This window comes from Pogoniulus pusillus, chromosome 4 (assembly GCF_015220805.1).
Source record: "Pogoniulus pusillus isolate bPogPus1 chromosome 4, bPogPus1.pri, whole genome shotgun sequence".
NCBI classification, from domain to species: domain Eukaryota; kingdom Metazoa; phylum Chordata; class Aves; order Piciformes; family Lybiidae; genus Pogoniulus; species Pogoniulus pusillus.
Window position 1 is genome coordinate 41,368,171 of NC_087267.1, and position 22,243 is coordinate 41,390,413.

Consider the following 22,243-nt stretch of genomic DNA (forward strand, 5'->3'; position numbering starts at 1 on the left):
AACACACATTTCTTCCATCTGCACAGCACAAATATGAATGTAGATAATCCACAAATATAAATGTAGAGAATCATATATCCTCTAATATTAAGTTCCATTGTGTTTATCTGACCCAGACATTTAGAAAGAGCAATTTTATAGATGGGAAATTAAAAGAAAGAGAATCTAAGAGACATATTCAAATGGCATGGATTGTAAACATGACTTTGGATTTAATATTTTCTCCTGGCTGCTCTAAACTACCGCCTGTGATGTGGTCTACTAAAGTATTTCTTGTTCCTTGGGAGGGGCTAATGGTCTGCCCTGACCAGATGTGGGCACTTTATGCCCTGAGAGTCTTGTTAAAGTACATACAGTGAGTTTGTAACCAAAAATGTTAGATGTTATGCTGAGGGATTTGGCTTAGTCAAGGAATTGTCAGTGTGAAACTAATGATTGGACTTGATTTTGAAGGTCTTCTCCAAACTAAAAAATTCTGTGATTCTGTGAAAAAAAATAAAGCTTAAATCTGTGTGTCAAATCTTGGTCTAGTACTTTTCTGCTGCTTTTCTGACCCTTCTCCTCTGGAACTCATCCAAAGGCCCAATGCAGGAGATTGGATGCACTTAGTGGAGATATCAGTCAGTCCTCTTGAAAGAGCATGGAAGAAACCCCTAGTCTGAAGAACTTTGCAGTTATTCTAGCAGATGTACAATGCTGTGCATGTACATGAGAATAAGGAAAGTTTTCCCTATCCATTTCTCTTTATGATTGTTTCACCTCAGTAAGCAATCTATATTCCTCACATCTAGTAACTCTATTCTCATTATTAAGCAAATGACATTTTTTAAATACTAAAGACATATTACCTACAATAAGACTTCCTAAATCTGATTTTCGGGTAGTAAAATTGGCCAGAATAAATACTGTACTCTCTATGCATAACACTTAAGTAAATATTTCTAAATGAAAGCAAATTAAAAAAGCAACCAACAAAAAAACCTAGAAAAAGGCTAGGAAATGGCCGTGGGTTGTTGGTTTACTTTTCCTTTTTGCAACAGCTGCTTTTTTTATCATAGAGAGGAAGTCTTAGCCTTCATGCAGATATTTGATTTTGGGCACTGTTTGTATTTAGGAGCAGAAATCAGAAGGTGCACTAACAGTGGAAATTCACCACGAGAATATTTTTTAGTGAGTGAGTAGCTTCTATGCGATTAATTATTCCTAAGAATGGTTTAAGCAAATGGAACAATCATAGAATCATAGAATTCACCAGGTTGGAAGAGACTTTCAAGATAATCCAGCCCAACCTATCTCCCAACCCTGTCCAATCAACTAGAGCATGGCACTAAGTGCCTCAGCCAAGCTTTTCTTGAGCACCTCCAGGGACGGCGACTCCACCACCTCCCTGGGCAGCCCATTCCAATGTCAATCACTCTCTCTGCCAACAACTTCCTCCTAACATCCAGCCTAGACCTCCCCTGGCACAACATGAGATTGTGTGCCCTTGTTCTGTTGCTGGTTGCCTGGCAGAAGAGACCAACCCCCACTTGGCAACAGCCTCCCTTCAGGTAGTTGTAGACAGCAATGAGGTCACTCCTGAGACTTCTCTTCTCCAGGCTGCACACCCCCAGTTTCCTCAGCCTCTCCTCACAGGGTTTTGTTCCAGGCCTCTCACCAGCTTTGTCACCCTTCTCTGGACACGTCCCAATATCTCAGCATCTCTCTCAGATTGAGGAATCCAGAACTGGACACAGTATTTCAGGTGTGGCCTTGAGTACTGTGCCATACTTAGTTGTAATCACCTCTTTTAGTATTAAAATATTTGTATTAACTGAGGTTGAATTGAGAATTCTAGTCAGATTTTGGTCTTAGCTAGATTAAAACAAAGTAGAACTATCCAGCCCAGACTTAAACTGATATCAATATTTTTTTTCCTTTTTTTTTTTTTTTTTTTTTGAAAAAAAACAAACTTCCTGTCATTGGACAAACTTTGCCTAAATACTTGCAAGGTTTTTTTAAGGAATGATGTTATAGTATAAGCTTCTCTATATTATCAATAAAAGGCCTTTATATCCTATGCTTATTCATACTGCAAGCCTCATAAAGGAGGAGAAATCCTTATTGTTTTTAAATTGTTAATATTATAGACTCATAGAATCAGTCGGGGCTGGAAGGGACCACAAGGATCATCTAGTTCCAAACCCCCTGCCATGCGCAGGGACACCCTACCCTAGAGCAGGCTGCCCACAGCCTCAGCCAGCCTGGCCTTAAACATCTCCAGGGATGGGGCCTTAACCACCTCTCTGTGCAACCCATTCCAGGCTCTCGCCACTCTCATGCTGAACAACTTCCTCCTCATGTCTAGTCTGAATCTCCCCACCTCCAGCTTTACTCCATTCCTCCTTAGTCCTGTCACTACCTGATAGTGTAAAAAGTCCTTCCCCAGCTTTTTGTAGGCCACCTTCTGATACTGGAAGGTCACAAGAAGGTCACCTGGGAGCCTCCTCTTCTCCAAACTGAACAGCCTCAACTCTTTCAGTCTGTCCTCCTAGGAGAGGTGCTCCAGCCCTCTGATCGTCCTTGTGGCCCTTCTTTGGACATGCTCCAGCATCCTTCTTGTCATAGGGGCTCCAGAACTGGATGCAGTACTCCAGGTGGGGAGTTTATTAGTAGAAGTAATTCATTAATAAAATGGATTCATTAATAAAAGTGGATTCATTAATAAAAGTGACAGTCTATCAGGTTTATGACTATTACAAGCAACAGAAGGAATTTCATGGTTTTAAGCAGGAGCTTACAATTGACTTTTAAGACAAAAGTATAGCATAGTCTAGTATTTGATACAACACTAGACTAAGACTCAGATGTTTCATTGAATTATTTATAACCCAGGGCAGATACATCTGCTCTCTTTGCCTTTCTCACCTCTCACTCTTTGTCTGTCTCTCTTTTTCAATGGAAATCTTTTTGGTAGACTCTTCCTTCTTTAAGTACAACCCTCAACACCAAGAAGGCCCCGTTTTAAGCAGAGACTCCACACCAGTAATATCAATAATAAACAACACCTAGTGCACTCTACAAATGGTCTCAAAGTGGTGTACAGAAAAACAATGAGGAAACAAATTAATTTGAGATATTTAAGGTTCAGAAAATTTGATGATTCAGCCTGATTGGACACATTAAGCAAACTATATCCAAGGGATATGCTCCTGGCACACTGTAAAAGCCTTTCCCCCCCCCCCCCTCTTTTTAAAATGAGAAATCTGGTTAATTAAATTTACTTACTAAACAGCTTGTATTACAACAGTAGGAAATGACAGATGTCTTTCATAAAATTAGTCATCTTGTGGTAATTTTACCCTTTCCCCCAAACATTGTGTGTTTATGGGCATATTCTCTCTTGTTAAAAAGCTATCTGTCAGAAATGCTAATGAATTCCATGCAAAAATGTTCTGAGAGAAAAAGGTGTTCCACATGAAATGTAGGAAAGTTTTCCAGTGACACATTTTCTCATTGCAACTTTATTCTGTGGGCTGTTAGCTGCTTGCAGAATGCTGCATAATTTTAAAGGCTTATGCTTATAAAGGCCAATCATGTATTAATTCATTTGGTATTCATTGAGAGACCTTTAATCATGATGGATTAATTTATTATAAATGCGGATATAATATGTTATTTCATAATATCACCACTGTAATTTAGCAATTAAACAGTCTGTTATTATTTCAATCACTGCCCAGATCTGTAGCATGATACAATGTTTTGCTCCATGGTGAATTATTTTACATTACATACACGACAATGGTTTTGTCTAAAGAGCAAACCTTTGGGGAAGTGAAAATATGTAAGATATACTTTGCTCTGATATTCTCCTTTGCCACTAAGATGATTCATCCTAAATACTTAGAACCAGCTAGTGAGAGGTTTGAAGTGATTACAGGTCTGATCCAAAGCTTACTGAAGTCAGGGCTGCACTCAGCATCTTAGATGTTATTGTAAGTGAGAGAGGGGTGAATACTTGTAATGAAAAGGAGGCAAAGATGACAAAAATCAGGTAGGTACACCTGTTAAGTGCAATCTGGGGAAACAAGGAGAAATGGTAAGGTACAAAAAAACCTATCTTGTTATTTTTTGAAAGGTGAGTGAGGCTCCACTAGTGCTGACTGGTACTCCTGCTCCCTAGATGGACTAGGGAGCTTCCCGAAGATCTGGGTTGAGGCTGTTATCATAGAATCACAGAATCAGCCAGGTTGGAAGAGACCTCCAAGATCATCTGGTCCAACCTAGCACCCAGCCCTGGCCAATCAACCAGACCATGGCACTAAGTGCCTCATTCAGGCTTTGCTTGAACACCTCCAGGGACGGTGACTCCACCACCTCCCTGGGCAGCCCATTCCAATGCCAATCACTGTCTCTGTCAAGAACTTCCTCCTAACATTCAGCCTGTACCTCCCCCAGCACAACTTGAGGCTGTGTCCCTTTGTTCTGTTTATACCCTGATTCTTGAGTTGCATTCACAATACTTGTGCTTTGTGACACTTTCAATTCAGAAGAAGAATTAGGGTCTATTTATGCTGACCAAATTTTAACAATGTCAGATGTTTAATCATTAGTGTGACCCACATGAAATGACCCCAGAGAGAATCTAGCTCAAGCATAATTTCCATATTACAGATGTGCAAAATGATATGCTCAGAAAAGAGACCTATGGTACGTGTGGCAAGACAAGAGGTAGAACCCCTGGAAAAAAAGATGTTCAGCTGTTTCTCTTTGTTCTAACCATTTGGCCTCACATCTTCCTCCAGCACACGTTGTCATGTTTGAACTGGCAGCACAGCAGCAAATAACTGCATCACTTGCTACATTCTAAAGGTTTGTTTGTTGATAAATTCTGCTAAATTCTAAAGGTGTTTTTTTTTGTGTGGATGTTTTTTGATGGTTTTGTTGCTGCTCTTGGTCTTTTGGGATTTGGTTCTTTGGGTTTGGGTTTTTTTTTTTTGAGAGAGAGGGGAAAAGATAGAAGTTACCAAGTCTATATCTGTGACTGGATGCTAGAGAACGAATTGATCTGTTACTTTCTGCTCATTTTTTAAACTCCCTCTATTGACATTTAAGTAACTGATTCTTCTCCATTGTTGTTAGCTGTCTTTTTTCCTGCCTGTCAGGAGCTTGCTAAATTAAGATTCACAAGCTAGGATAGTTTTCATATGAACCCAAAAGGAGTCAATATGTTTACTTGGATAAATGGTTATTTTACAAGGTAGTTTAAAATGCATAATTTTCTGTGGTATATAAAGCCATGAAGTGCAATCCATCATGAGTGACTCATTTAATTTCTGATGTATCAGTGGATGCCTTTATCAAAGACCAATCTGGAATAAGTGATTCATATTGGGAGATCTGAGAAAATGCTTTACAGAGAGTAAGCAAAGAGCTCAGGGTAAAAATGATGACAATGTATACTCGATCATATGACAGAGATCACAAAATCCTGTTAAATCCTCCAGTGTATCACCCTCCCTGTCCAGGACTCACCCCCTCAAGAGCATTTACTGCAGCTTTTCCTTATCACATTTGGACTGGATAACAGAGCTATCTGCAACATGAGATGAAGAGCATTTTTACAGACTAACAAATCTACTAGAACCAATGGTTTTAATCTTGCTTTGGCTAGAGAATCAAAGCCAAGTTCTCTGCAGGTGTAAATGGGATCTGCTCCACTGCCTTAGGTGGAGTTTCACTCATTTACACCATTAAAGAATCTGGCACTGAGGATGTTGAGATCAAAAGGTTCCAGTTGGCAAAAGGATATTCAGAAGAGAATCTATCTGAGGAATATTCTGGGAAGACTTATCTATCTTTTGGAATGAGGACTTGGTTTTCCTCAAATGAATGCAGTACTGATAAATCCAAATTCTATTAAATTTTGGGACATCTTTCCTGACCCTGCTAATTCTGAACTGGCCAGCTACCTAAGAAGCTTGGCAATCCCCTGCAGAAATTAAACACAGTGACGTGGTCCTCTTTGTGTATTTTCACATCATTGTATCATATGCACAGTTTATATTTTTATTTTCCATTGACATAACAATTAGTACTGGCTTCTATTGTTCATTTAATAAAACAAAGACTGGAACAAGTCTTGCCATAGTTGCTTACTCAACACACACCAAAAGAGGAAGCATTATTAGTAGATGTGTTTGCACGATGCCACTTGCTGCATTGCCAGAGATAATTTTCACCTGAATTGGAGCTCCTGTGTGTGTGCAGTGAAGCCTTTGTCATTATTATTTCAGAGACAACTACGATCTGTTTATCTGTTAATAATCATTTTGGGAAATACAGAAGGCATTGAAATATCAAGACTCAATTAGAGAAATTATCTAAACTGACATTTCCAGTGAATAAAATAATAAACCCGCTATCCCCTCATGCCCTCCTGCTTTGTTATATGTATGCAGCTAACTTTTCCAAAGGGACAGCGTGAGTGTACTTACACTTTTATATCTTAGGATGCTTTTTCAGAATCCAATTTGCCCCTGGACAAGAATGTATTGATGAGTGCTTACTTAGATGGGTACAGACATGTTAGGTCTGAAAGCCAGCTCCACTCCAGCAGCCCTCACCAGGTTTCATTAGCTTAGCACCAACAGCCAGCTTTCTTCTAATAAGGCTGAATATTTCCTTGCCTTCCCTCATACCACTTCAGGTGAGAGGAGGATTCTGCACCAGGCCTTCACTGGTTAAATTAGATGTCTGTCCAACCCAGTGTCCTGTCTCCATTAGTGGTCTCTAGTAGTTAGGGGACATTCTGTAGACCTTTGCACAATGGAGTTTTATTGTTCATGCTAGGGATATACTTCTGTACATGAAAAAATCCTACTTATTCTATGCAGTGACCTGCTAGAAACTATTCCTATGTTCTCTTTTCAGGTCCCCTACAACATGATTGGCAAGGTATAAAACTGCACCCATCTGAAGTTAAATTCAGACTGGGTGAGTGTGCTGGAGAGGAGTCCCATTGTTTTGTATAGGGTGGTCCTTGACTGTTTTACTCCATTCTACTGACATAATTGTAGGGACATGCTCACAAGTAAAGTATGAACAATGAAGTAACATAGACCACTATAACCAGCACTATGAAAATAAGTTTTGTTATTTTTTGTTTCACTTGCAAATCTTAAGAACAAGTTTTCCATAGCAGGAATACTAAATAAAAGGCAGTGAAAGAAGTTGCACAGAGAAACTTGGAGGTATGCAGGATGTTTTGAATTTAGGAGTTCTCAAAGTGAGTTTTGCAACATGAAAATTAATTCCTTTTGAAGCGTTTCCTGTCTTCAATGTAATTTAATTTTTCCTAATGTAATTTGTGAAACCTATGCAGAGACATAAATTTATACAAGAGAAACCACTAGTAGAGCTTATGTTATGGATTGACATTTTTGTTCTGGTAAGATGTTTGATGACTAACTCCTAGAAATTTGTGAACCCCATGTCATGGGAAAGACTTGGCTGAGGTTTTTAGCAGTTTGAGGTATGTAATTGCTTAGAAATTCTGTATATTCACTACTGTATTCCAAAAAAAGGAAAGAAGTTACACCACAAAAGTATATCCTTTTACTGTTGAAAGAGAAGGATAGAAAAGAAAATTAATTATGACAATATTCTTCTGGTTTATGGTATTCAGATTGTCTTCACGTATGGACAAGGTTTATTATCCTTACTCTAAATCATACAGCTTTTTTTTGTTTAAAAAAATAGAAATAATGATATTTCCATGTTTAAAAAAACCAAAAACCAAAAACCAGTTCTATCTGTGCAGTAGATTATTAACTGTCCTGAAAGACAAGAAAATCATATTTGAAGAAAAGGAATATATGAAAAAAAACACTGCTTTCCAGAAAATCATTTAATTGGCTTATTTGAACTCAGAACTTGTGATTCTCTTTCAAGAAGCAGCATCTGGATCTTTGTTATGCCAGCAGTTAGAACTGGGAGAACTTCTAATGCAGAGATACAGTCCAGAATGATATAGAGGCCTAATGCTCTTTAATAGATTGTCTACTGCTTTTCTGCACAAAAGTTACAACTACTGCATTCACATAAACAAAACTGAAACCTCTGAAACAAGACAAGATGCTTTACTGGAAAGTTAACTTGTACTGCAGCCTTATAGAATATTGTTATTTATCCCTTGAATCATAGAATCAACCAGGTTGGAAGAGACCTCCAACATCATCCAGTCCGACCTATAACTCAGCCCTAGCCAGTCAACTAGACCATGGCACTAAATGCCTCATCCAGTCTTTTCTTGAACACCTCCAGGGACGGTGACTCCACCACCTCCCTGGGCAGCCCATTCCAATGGCAAATCACTCTGTCAAGAACTTCCTCCTAACATCCAGCCTATACTTCCCCTCAGCACAACTTGAGACTGTGTGCCCTTGTTCTCTTGCTATTTGCCTGGCAGAAGAGACCAACCCCAACCTGGCTACAACCTCAGTTCAGGTGTTTTTTTCCCTAGTGTAGGAATTCCTGGCTAGACACATATTGCATCAGTAACTTCTAACATCCTTAAAGATTACTCAGAGACTACCATTTCCTTTTTATAACAGATGCTCAGGGGTCGTTCTGACTTATGTCAGCAGGTCTGGCAGGCTTTGGCTATGTGAGTGGAACTTAATTCTCAAGAAAGCAAAACTGAAATCGGCTCCAATGTAAAACTCCTACATTTTAATGTAGTTCTGGTGTGGCTATAAATGTTCACATGTGTCCAAAACAAGAATGTTGGTGGATTTAGTGAAGTGTGGCTGCTTTTTCTGGACTTATTCATAATTAATTAATTAATTAAGATTTCAGCCATGGCAGAGTCTTTATCCTACCATAACAGGAGCTCCTGGCCTCGTAACTTCACTGGAGCAACTGAAATGATGAATATGAGCTAAAGAATAGAAGCCAAGTCCTTCTAGGCACTGTATATTTGTGCTTGCCAGAAAAATTATGGCCAGTCGAAGGAGCAGTAGATGGAAAGTAGCCACCTCTGTTTTGGCACTTCTCAAAGTCTACTGAGGCCACCATGCAAGCCTTTCATACTTGGACCTATGTAAGTACTTTCTGAAGGTTGATACAAGTACTGAGGAGGGGGGAGGGAGGGGCGGGGAGGCAGCAGAGAGTGTTTATTTATGAGTGAGTTAGGAGTCCCTGATGTGGCAGTTGCCATAACGCATAGCCTCAATGCAGCTTATTCATACTTCTGGCAAGAATTATCCTCATGGGAAACTGTTTTCAGATGTTGCTGGCCAGAATACGAGCATACTTTACTGCTTCTTTTGCAGAGTATGAGTATGTTCACTCTGGGGGGCAGTTTCAGCATTTGGCCCTATGCATGGGCATCATTACTATTGGGCACTTACACTGCATACAATCATGCTGACCAAAGCCTGTCCTGAAAAGATTACATTCTCCCAGACTGGTATTTTCAAATTGGCCCTCATGCTTTTGACAGCAGGAAACTTTTGGAAACGTCATAGGCAGTGTTTGCTGCAAACAACATTACCTGAAAAAACAGATGAATATCACAGGTTTCATGAAAGCAAGATAATACAGATATACCCTCTAGTTAAACAGGATGAGTTGAAGTGAAGCAGTAAAACAATATGTACTCCACATGTCACAAAAGCTCAAAGTGCCTTTAAGCAGCTATTCTGAGCAAGCACCTAGTTAAAGAGTGTGGGGCACACTTACAGATTGTACTTTAACTACAGAGAAGTCTGTTTTCCTACTTACACTGAAAACAGGTTTACTTTTCCACACAGTAAAAGCATAATTCCACTTAGAATGGACGAGTAGGTAACAGCACCACACGTGATTGTGCCCTGAATCTAGAAGCATAGGGAGCTTTCAATACCAAGTTGCAAGTATTCTTATTCATATCATAATTACAGTAAAGTGTTTTGCTGTATCTGGGCATAAAACAGCTGAAAATTTTGAGAGCAAATTTGAATAGCACCACATTTATGACACCTCAAGGTGTAGGTTTTTCAGAAACTGTAATTGTTAGCTTGCTTGACAGAGGGGATTGACTGGAAAAAAAAGAGATGATACCCTAGCAACAAAACATTTACTTACCTGCAGAACTTAGATAATTTCTGTGGTTGCAGTGGCTTCTGTGGGACTATTCCTATTCCACAGTCTTAAGCACATAATTAAGGGCTTTACTGGATCAGTGCCTGAACAACCAATGTTGATTTCTACTGAATGCACATTGTGTTAGAAACCAATTCTAAGCTCATTAAAATGAACAGAGAGGATCCAGCAGACATTGGATCAAGCCCCATCTGAGGACTTTCATCAGGGAAACAACATTGTCTCTTGTTTACTCTTTAGCAGATCAGTGAGTTCCCAGACTTTGAATCATTGATTACATCGTACCGAAGTTTGAGATTCTCCATCAATTTATACAGGTAGAGGATAGGGCACGAGGAAAACCAAAAAGCAGAACCATGTAGAATTTCTGATTCTATGTATTGCGGCCTTAAAAAGCAAACAAGAAAGCAGGCATGCTCTTGAATTCATGACCACAGAATAGCCTGTTTTAGAGCATCGTGTGCGCCAGGCAATGTGTTTAAGAATGTACATTGCATTTCTTTGGAACAGCACTGGATACGACTTTTACCCTCCCTCCCCTTCCCTCAATGCCCAGACTAATAAATCTCCCATTTGTCTCACCTGTAGTTACAATAAAGCTGTTCTCAACGGTGTTAACATCTGCCATGGTCATTCTTCTGGGGTGAGAAAGGCAGAACATTTTCATTGCTCGTTCATTTGTGAACACTAGTTAAGTAAAGCTGTCACTTGTGTCCAATTATGGGTGAGGATTTTATTGCACAGTCTCCTTCCTGAAGCTAAACAGACATGGCCAGGCCCCATTTTATAGGCCTCCTCAAATTCTTTCAGCCATATTTAAAATTCTTATGCTAAGAGGTGGCAGGTGCCATGTGTTTTCACGGCTATATTAACAAATGCAATTTTGTGGCAACTTGACCATGCCAGTGAAGCAGTAAAATTCTGTAATCTCTATGGTTAAGAATTTCACACAGGGCTTTGCTGGGAATATGTAAAGCCCATTAGTGCAGGAGCATGATGAAGATAAAATTAAAATACCTTTACAGTATAATCCAGAAAAAAAGAGTAAGGTCTGAGGATATTTTTCTTTTCACTGCTGGAGCAATGAAATGTGTCAGAGGAAAATGTTGAAATAGAAAAAAACACCAAACTTTGAGGGGTTCACTCAACTGACTTCTTTTCAAATGACTGCTAACAATTTAGGTGAGAAGTAATAATATGGCTTACACAAATGCTAATGCAGGCTTACTCTAAAGTGTAACTGGGATGAAAATACTTTATAAATCTCTTTTACAAACCCTTACTTCCCGTTACAGTATACTTACACTGAGATAATTGTCCTCACAAATCTTTTTACCAGCTTAAAGAGATGATTGCCAGAACTTTCTCACTTTGTAGCCAGCACAAGTCACAATGCTGTATTCACATACAAGTTATTCAGTGTTTAGCTCAAGAGATCTGCCTTTACCAACATGAGCAGTCATGGTGGAACTGAGATGGCCTCAGGGCTGTCAAAGACCTCCCAACTTCAACATTCCAGCCACCACGAGGATTGGATGCACATTGCATCACGTGTACAGCCAGAGGGTGTGTGCAGGGGAAAGAATCATTGACCTAAACTGATTTGGATAGGGATCTGTGCTAAAAAAAAGGACTAATACCACTTTCTCTCCTTCTCAACTCTTCATCAAACTCTTTAGGACTTCACGGTGAGACTCAGGGGTACCACCACCAGGGGCAGTTTTGCAGTTGGAGGCAGACCCACGGTTGGGTCTCTGATGTCTAACAGATAGCGAGGCAGCTCTTAAGCTTTGCAACAGGGTATCTCAATTACGAGCTGCCAGCAGATGAAACTCAAGAGATACAATGCTGCACAAATTTATACATGATTGTATTTCTGACCAGTAAGTAATTTCTGTCGATAGTTCTCAGATTCCCTATAAAATTGTGTGAGCTATAGATTGTTTTTTTCTTTTAAAGAAAAAAGTTGTGATTCCAGCATAATCACCTCACTCCAGGGACTTGATCTTCTGCAAAGTAGAGAAAATAACTTGCTCAGAGTGCAATACTAGAGAAGGAGAGGATTGCATTATGGATTGCTCACAGACTTCTCCAGCAGAAACCACTCCCTTAGGTTTTACCACAGGATTTGGGCAAAACCACCAAAAAAACCCAGATCAAACAAGAAAACATCTTTGAATGCTTATAGTTCATTGTGAGACAGAAGCGTTTTGAAAGTTTACACTTAGCAGCTCCCTCAATCTCATAAGACTTCACACAATCAAGCAAGGTTGGGGAGATCAGCTCACACACTGTGTGGTTGCACTGAAGCCAAAAAGGTTATTCTCAGAGTGGCCCTTTGAAGTCAGTGGAGTTTTGTCATTGATTTTGCGAGGCCCAGGATTTCATTCGCAGTGTGTAAGGTTAAGCATGTGTGTAAGTCCTTGCAGGATCAAGGCTTAAATGTGTAAACCTGTTCAGCAAGAGTACCCAGCCTTCAATGTCCTGTGAATGTGGCCTCTCCTCATCTGTGATGCTGGGTTGGTGGCTATTGCTCTTCACTCAAGCATGAAAACTTCATTTATCATTTATATATCCTTCCTAATTGTCTGTGACTTAGGATACAGAAAAGGAAAGATGTAAGTGGAGCTGCTTGTTAACGGAGTGCCTATGGAAAACGTTGACTGCATCAGATTGATTAAGAGCCACTATTAATCTATACTTCTGTCTCTCGTCATCCAAAATGCAGGCACCAAGCCTTCTGGCTTGCTCACTGTATCAGTGGCTCATACAATGCTTATACATTAATCACTGAAAACAACAAATGTGTAAGAGATCTAATCTTGCCTTCAGAGTCCTTTAATTATGTGTGCACTTCTATTGAGAGTTATCACATTTTCTGCGTACTTCAAAACCTGGCCACTGCCCTGTCTCTTTAAAGACTATTTCTGCAAGACAGCAGAGCTCAGGTTCAGAGTACAGCTACCTCAGCCATGTCTGATGACCAAATATTTAATATTTAAATTAATGGTAGAATCCAGTTTCCCTAATTTAAATAAAACTTGCACTTAGTCTTTTGGAAGCTGAGGGCTACCTAAGTGAAGAGAAAAATGAATCTTAAAGGAAACCATGTTTGTCTGGTGTACAATCTGGTCTTCTGTCTTCATCAGCCATACTGTGTATTCATATATACATATAAATATTTATTTATGTGCTGACATTTACTTTTGAAATTAATCAGATTTCCATTGAAGATAAACCTGACTGCGATGCTGACTGTGGTCATCCCTACCTATCATTTCCTCTAGACTTTAGGAACAAGATTGTTCCAACACTGGCTCCCTCTGCTCCTTTTAACTCTCAGTTCAACTTGGCCACAAGCCCATCAGTATCATTCACAATGCTTTGTGCCATGTTCTTAGGCCCAAAAGCAAATGCCTGGGGTCAAGCCCAGGGCCAATAGGACACAAATAGTCCCTCCACAGTTGTCCAGGTTAAATGTGGAGGTGAGGTACGCTGTAACACTTGGGAGCCAAGAATCTCTGCAGCAGATACTGTATGAATTCAGGAAGGCAAATTGTCTGTTTGGAAACTTTCAAATGCACAGCCTCCTCTGGATAAGGGAACCTGCATCAAGAGCATCAGCTCATTAAAAATGCTGATGCCTAAATAAGGTAGACTTTGTCATACTTGTGGAGCTTCCTGACTTGTTTTAAAGTGTTGCAGTGTAGCTTTTAAATACTACTGGTCTACAAAGTAGAGCAAATAAACCAATATCAGCATCTCTTTTCATTGGATTAGTTGAACAAAATAAAAGTAGCCATAAAGAACAAGATTAATTCTGCATTAAGTGCACTTCCTGGAATGCACTTCTGGCAGTATCCCCCCACATCCCTTGAAGATTAATGATATATGTGGGTACCATCACCCTGTCTACGCAATCCAGCACTACCTTTACAGTGAATTGGCTCTGTTTTAAGCTCACTGCCTAGTATACGAGGTTCTGTAAATCACTAGTACTATTGTTGTTTTTGAAAGTATTTAATAGACAGAGTTTTAAGCCCTCTCTCTTCAGGAAGTAGTTAGAGAAGTCTGGTAGAAAGGGAAATGTCTAAGCATTGCTACAGTACAGTTTAGAAAATGGGTGAGAAAAAGATAGAATCATAGAATCATAGAATGGTTTAGGTTGGAAGGGACCTCAAGGATCATCCAGTTCCAACCCCTTGCCATAGGCAGGGACACCTCCCACTAGAACAGGTTGCTCAAGGCCTCATCCAACTTGGCCTTGAACATCTCCAGGGAGGAAGCAGCCACAACCTCCCTGGGCAACCTGTTCCAATGTGTCATCACCCTCACTGTAAAGAACCCTTTCCTAACACCTAGTTTGAATCTCTTCTCTTCTAATTTAAACCCTTTACCCTTTGTCCTGTCACTATAAGACCTTTTAAATAGTCCCTCCCCAGCCTTCCTGTAGGTCCCCTTCAGATACTAGAAGGCCACTATAAGGTCTCCTCAAAGCCTTCTCTTCTCCCAGCAGTTAAATGACCGAAGTTCTAAATGCGATATATTTCAGTGGGGTTCAGGGAAAACAGACATTTAAAATAGGTTGCATAAATCACTCTCTGGGAGTACCTGCTTATGTCCTTTGATTCCTATTGGTGGTTAGCTCAGATGTAGATGTCTACAATACAGATATCTAAATTTGAATGAGGTGAATCCCAGCTCTGGTGGCCAAATGCCAGGAATAGAGAGCAAACATTTATGGGTGATAATACTGGCAGCTGGACATTCCAGTCCGAAAAGAATTAAAATTTAAAAATAAATATATGTACACAGAGTTTTTTATTTCTCCCTCCTGTTTTACCACTCCCAACAAAGGTGGTAATAAGTGTCTTTAACAACGAGGGCAGGAAAGATGTGGGTCCAAGAAGTTTTGGAGCATATTAGCCTTAGGACAGGAGCTAAGTTATCATCTTCATAAGCAATAGGACACATATAACAACCACGGAACCATTTGTGTGACAATTATAGTCTTGAATTGAGCTCACTGTGGCTCTGCTCTTTTAGCTTTGTTTCATTCTTGCTAATGTTTTACTGTTTACCTAATAGAATAAAATATGAATCTTTATTCTTAATTCATAACTAGTACCTGGCAAATAACGTGTGCTCTATTGCCTCAGCAGTGATTAAAATAATTAGGAGGGCTTACATTCTTTTTAGGATTTCCTATACCCTACAGGGGGTTAGGAGTCCCAAGGAGTCTACAGTGAACCATGTACACACCACCAAGAGGTGAAGATGTGTGTCTTGGCAAGTCTCTGCTCAATGTATTGTAAATTAACCTAAAGACTTGACATCACACTGAGCCAGGTACAGTGGTCTTGCTTCATTTGGTGATGCAGAGTTTCAAGACTGTGCTTGCTGAAATAATAACAAAGCTACTTAGAGAGTCATAGAATCACAGAAGGGTTTGGGCTGGAAAGGGCCATAAGGGTCATCTAGTTCCAACCCTTATGGGCATGGACACTTTTCACTAGATTTGTTTCCATTTGATTTGATTTGACTCCATTTGATTTGATAAATCAGGCAAAAATATAGCAAGCCTTCTATAGTGCCACAAATCATTCCCAGTTAGAAAAGAAATGTAGCAGTCTTTTATTACTAGAATGAGAAAAAAAAAATTGAAGAAGTTAAAATCTAAGTATTTTGTCGTGACTCTGTGATAATTCAATTCAGCTGATCAGAAATGCAATGCTAATAAATAATTCCATTCAGGAAAAGAGATGCATATTCCTAAGCACTTCAGAGTACTGAGAAAAGTCTGAGAATCTGACCTCTTTCAGGAGAAAGAAGAAGCTGATGAAAACCCATCATTGCCCACATCAAGCCTGTGATATACCTTAACTGTATCTGCTGCATGCGACTCAGACTTGTAGTGACTTTAAAAAGAGAGCTGCAGATGTGGGAGAAATACAGAATCATGGCAGCATTTCTAGTAAAAAAAAAGATCATATCTTTGTTATCAAAGTTTCTAATTATAAAATTTCTTTAATATTTTATTAATAAGAGAGGAGGAAAGATGCCAAAACTTATGGCATTTCATAAGCAAGATTATGTGTTGATTTCTTATTGGATGACAGGACCCTAATAATAAGTCTCATAATTTAATATTACATTTCCCTAGTGATGATAGAAGTTCATTGTGCATAGTAACACCAGTTCTATTCAGAAATCTTGTTAACAGTTGTAAACTCAGATTATAATTTTTATTAGCCTAGTGTTTTCTTATTCCTGTGTTACTGACAGGAAATTACAGCAAGTTTTCTGGCTTGCTTTTTTTGTCACCATGAAAGTAATTTCATTGAAGTAGAATTTCCAAGTATTGGGAAGAAAATTGCGTTGCTAGAAGTCAGCAGCAATCTTGGGCATACAGAGTAGTTTAAAAAATAAGGAAAAAAAAAATCAAAAAAGTATTTCAAGACTAAATTCCAAGAGAAAGTAGACTGGTGAATTTGGTGAGAGTGGTGGGTTATGCCTTTAAACATACAGGTGTCTGGCTTTTTATACTTTATGACTTTAGGAGCAAATTCTTATCACCAAGCTCAGCATCTAAACTTGCCTGTACTATGTGTTCCTGTTGGTTTGTAACAGTAAATTTGACATCACGTCTGTGACTGCATCCCCCTGGCTGCCTTCAGACTACTCCATGCAGCTTTACCTACTACTCAGATGCCCAACCTGGGTGGTGGAAATCAGTCACTATGGACTTCTCATGGCTTTGGGCTATTAGGAAACTCAAACGAGATTACTGGTAGTTTCTCCCTATTAGGCTACTTGAGCATTGAGAGCAGTGTTTCTAGGAGAATGTGAGACTATAGCTGCATAATTTACTGTCAACAGCCTACAGTTTATTCATATTACATCAGATACGCTTCTAACTGTCAGTGATACTGAGTGAATAAAAACTTATTTCCATAACAAGAACACTGAATTCAGTCCTTTTCTTCTCTGGTTATAAATGGAGTTTAGGATTTCAAGGGACAAAGCCTCATCTTCTGAGCATTGCAGGCCTTGGTGTTGGGGTAGAGGGAAGAAAGTTGTCAGGGCAAAACCAAGATGCGGGAGCTACAACGACCTAATTTCACAGGACACCAGCATTTTCTGCATAAGCAAAGCAAACCTCCAGAAAAGCATTCCAGTGCTTGAAATTGATGCTTAAATCATGAGTGATGAACTTCTGTGAGTGAAGAGCCCTTAACTCCACGCCCTAACAAACTTTCTGTGAATAGATGTGATTTTCCATATGACATTGGCACAACCTCTCCTTCTCTCTGGGGACACAAAAGGGAGTCTGCATAATCCATGACTGCTCCTTATCTCCCCTCCCCTTGCTCAACTTTGCCCCTGTGATCACGTTATGCATTTGGCAAAACAGACCTTTGAGTCTGGAAAAACTGGCATACAAATCTGAGGATGACTAATTTCAAGACACTTTACATTAAAAGATAAAAATAAAGATTGAGGAAAACAACTTTCGAGTGACAGAGGACTGAGCCATGCTTGCTTTTGAACTCCATTACATTTCTCTGAAACATTTCATCCTAGCTCAAAAAGTTTTCCTCAGCATGGCCACGAAAAGCTAGCTGTGAGAGCAGTGTTTATTCTAAATACATCAGTAAAAGCCTGTGTGAGCCGGTCTTAGGCGTAACAACAACTAATTGCAGTTAGGAAAAGGGAGATCGTTCAGCACTCAAAAGACCCAGTTCTGCTAGTGCTCAGCAATTTCCTCTTAAATACAGGACAAGCTCAGCCTTCCTGTTGATTTCAGTGGATGTAGCACTTAATATTTGACAGAATTGCATCCAGAAAGCCTCAGAAACAACTGTTGTCTTTTAAGTATTATTCAGGTAAATGCAAAATAAAAGCAAAAGATATCTTAATTAAAAAACAAACAAACAAACAAGAATAAATTAAAGAGTATGTATTCATGTAAAAAAAAAAAAAAATTGAAAGCAGACCTGGAAATGAGTGGGCTTGCAAGGCAGGAACTGCAATGCATATAAAACAGATCTGATTGTATCTGGCAGGCTTGTATTCATAGGCAACTCTCCACAGCATCAAACCCTTTCTTTACAAAAGCAGCGCTCGGTATTTAATCTCAAAGTTCCTCAGCTTCTTGCAATTAACTACTACAATGCTATGACAAGATATGAAGTGGAACATGCCTTCCCCCCCTTCTCCAGAACAACAACGCGAGGGACAGCAAGAACTTTACTCAGCCCTGAACGACAATAAATCCTGGATACACTGACCCCACCTGACGCAAGCTGGGAAAAAAAAAATAGTATTTTTTGTCAAAAAAAGTTTCAGTGTTGCACTTCCCTACCTAGTAAACAGCTGAACAGGCAGAATGATATCCGAGACCATCTCCTCCACCCCCTTCTCCACTCCCATCGTATCAGTGCTTCAGACAACGTTCAAGGGAAAAAAAAAAACAAACCAACACACAGACACAAACCCCCCAACTCAAGTGTCTGTTCTGATAGGAGCATGGAACAGCAACCAAAAAACAATCAAGTCCTCATTGTCATAGTGCGACAATCACAGCACCACTTCTGCTGAGCAAATAGTCAATTCACGGAGAAAAGCATCATGAGGACAGCCACGAAAGCTGTTATTATCCATTTTAAGTAATAAGAGAAGGTTACATATTGTGCAGTTACACCTTTGCATTACATCCTAACCCTCCACAGCAGGGGAACCACACTTATGACTGCGTTAGATATACAAAAGCTTTCAGCTCCAAAAAAGGAAAAGAAAAGATGGGGAAGGGAAAAGGAAAAATGAATTAAATTCATCTTACCAGCACGTTGCAGCACCAACTTGCTTGAAGGAATGTTGCCTTTACAGGTTTCTCTTTTAATTATCCTGGAAGCGGAAAGGGGGAAAAAAAAGAAAGAAAGAAAAAAAAGAAGACGATGAAGCAGGGTTGTTAAATTAATGTGTGCTAGAATCTTTTCAGTTTGTCGCAGATTAGGGGGGAAAAAAAAGGCACACAAAAAAAAAAAAAAGAAAGAAAAAGAAAAAAAAAAAAAAAGGAAAAAAGAAAGCTTAGTAATTTAAATTTGCTGTCAGTTCAGGCAGCATCGCTCTGTCCCGCCCCTCTTCCCACTGGGTTCTACTACCTGCAGGGCTGCAACTGACAGCTACTGTGCAAACAAAAAAAAAGGCAAAAAGCATGCTGGGACCATGCTGTCTGCTGTCTGAGTCTCTCTCCACTTCTGATGACTGAAAATCATTAGTGGAAAGGTTCTGTTGTTGTTTGCTGGGATTTTTAAGTTGGGTTCTTTGCATGAAATTTAATTTCTTTTTAATTGATAGGAGGCAGCACGTGACAGAAACTGGTGGTTGTGTTTCGCAGCTCTCTTCAGGCTGAAAACTAACCTGAACAGATTGATTTGCGTAGTGTGCTATATGTAGAATATACACAGGCAGTTGCCACGTTGCACTCGCGTTCAGCCCTTCCTCTAATACTGTATACCAAAACGTTTCTTTGATTGGAAAGTCAAGAACACATTGCAACAGAAAGCAGATAGAACCCCGACGCTCAAAAAAGTTGCCAGCATTTTTTCCCCCCTCTTTTTCTCTGCTTTGAAGTTCTCTTTCTCAACTTTTTCAAATAATTTTTGGGAACAAAAAGTAACAGAAATCCAAGGCATAATGAACAACTGGCACAACACTCACATAGAAAGGACGAACTAACAATCACAGCATGTAAAAAAGATGTATTTCTAACAAGATGTTTAAAGCTGTTTTTGAAAGTCTGTGCTAGTGACTAAGTAAACTGCATGAATCATATGAGTGTGAAATGTTTGATGAAGACTAATAAAATAAACAAGTGAAGAAAAAGCTATAACCCTCTTTTTATAGTTGTTTTAATTGTTGCTAACAGGCTTTTAGCAACTGGGCTAGAATCATCCTTCCAAAACAAAGAGAAGCATAATCTATAACTTCAAACTATGAATGTGTTCACCCAAATATGGTTCTCACCTAATTACAGAATAAAATTAAAAGAGTGAAATTATGTTTTTCCTTAATACTTTAGTAGTAATTGCTTGGATGATGCCACAGTAAATATGCAGCATTGGTATTCAGATATTGTTCTATTTATGTCTGTAACCATAAAATAAAAAGATGAAACATTTAAACTTAATTAAATTAATTTCTAGTTTAGGGTAATTTTGCTATTTACACAGGCAGATACACATGCATGCTGAACATGCCTGCCATAGACAATTGGCTTCTAAATAGATGTTTTAAAACTCTGTAGAAACTAATTACTACCATGCCTACATCCTTTCTGTAGCCTTTACTCATTGTAGTACTTCTGGTAGAACGAGTCCACCACAGGTAGGTGTAAGCGCTGTCCTGTGGTGCTTTAAGGCTCCCCTTCACAAAAAGACAGCCATGTTAAACACTCAGTTTTTAAGCTGCTTTTTGTCTCCTTTAAAGCCTGCAGACCTTTGTAATAGGTGACTGCCTGAAGCCATTTCTAGAGATTATAGAAAACCCTTCTAACCCTGACTGATTCTATACTTTTTAGGATATCGGGGAGGGACAGGACTAGGGGGAATGGAGTGAAGCTGGAGATGGGTAGGTTCAGACTATATGTGAGAAGGAAGTTCTTCACCACGAGAGTGGTGAGAGCCTGGAATGGGTTGCCCAGGGAGGTGGCTGAGGCCCCATCTCTGGAGGTGTTTAAGGCCAGGCTGGATGGGACTCTGGCCAGCCTGATCTAGAGTAGGGTGTCCCTGCCCATGTCAGGGGGGGTTGGAACTAGATGATCCTTGTGGTCCTTTCCAACCCTGGATGATTCTATGATTCTACATATCTCACCATTTCAGATACAAGGTTTTAATCAGCATGGCCAAGAACCGTCTCTTTGCAAACTTCACCAGGATTTCTTGGCAGATTCGTACTGTCTACAAAAACTACCTCTATCTGTCATGGATTCAGTCTCAGTATTAAAAGGAAAAGACAGGATAGAGAGCTGTCTTTGGAATGGAAATACGTAAGAATAGTGGATGCAATTTGGAAGAGTTGTAACACAAGGTTCCCTAAGTAGTCACTGCAAAAATGAAGTGTTTTTCCACTGAATTTTGCTCTCATTTAATTTCTGTGGCTTTAAAATCCTATTTTTTATGCTAATAAAATTATATACTATGTTTTCATCCAAGCTCAGTCTCCTTTGTTTTAATCACAGTACTTTCCTTCTTTTTGCTTCTTTGTTAAGTGACAAAATGTCAAATTGGAGGAGGGTGGGGAAGGAAAATAAACAAACAAAAAAAATTTGACATAATTTAATTCTTATTTTAATATCTTCATTCATGCACACATCCACACATGTTCTCAATTTCAAAATTCCTTTAAATCCAACTAACTTATTATCCTTTATCTCCTTGCAAAAGTCAAGGGTGGCCTGTTTTTATCACACTTGGCATTTAAAGCAACACACTCAGACCTTCAAAAAGACGAATAATTGAAGCTTGCCTGTAATGGAATTCAGTAGTGACTAAATAACAAAAAAATAAAAAAAAAGAGCTAGATTTAGCATGGAGATACAGTCAAGAAGGCAATTTGACTAATTGGTTGAGAAAATGCATGAGAGCTCATAAAATCAAACATTTATAGAAACAGCTTACTTGTGCTATTAAATTGAAATAAAAATAGTGGTAAAGTAAACTCTTAATATCAGCCTTTTCTCTTGTTATGTAGAAAACCAGAAAAATGAGCATTTATAAGTCATATTTATAAGAGAAGAGTCTGATCAAAGTCAGTGGAAGCTTTATCCATGTTAGAGTTGGATTTAGGTATGTTAATATTGACCATTCAGTGTGTCTTTTGTAATCTACTTTTGATTGGAGGTCCTAGCTTTAGAAATGTAGAAGTATGTTAGATACTATGGGAAAGATATTTCTTTCTTTGTGGTTCTATAGTCAGTTTTTAATGAATCAGTTAAATTAAAGAAGCGGTAATTAATGGAGGATTCCTGCTATATAATGCAACAGAAAGTATCTAATTAACCTTTGTATCCCTTACAAAATACCACTGAGTGAAGCATTTTCTGGTCTTCTTT

At 39.1% G+C, this 22,243-nt stretch overlaps 1 protein-coding gene across 1 annotated transcript in view; it reads right to left on the reverse strand.

The window, feature by feature from the left end:
• CELF2 (CUGBP Elav-like family member 2) overlaps nt 1–19,209 on the reverse strand; it is a 649,329-nt gene extending 630,120 nt beyond the window's left edge. Inside the window, exon 1 of the mRNA XM_064142683.1 lies at nt 18,971–19,209. The gene's annotated coding sequence lies outside the window, so the exon portion shown is untranslated. The remainder of the gene's footprint in view (nt 1–18,970) is intronic.
• Nucleotides 19,210–22,243: the final 3,034 nt, after the last annotated feature.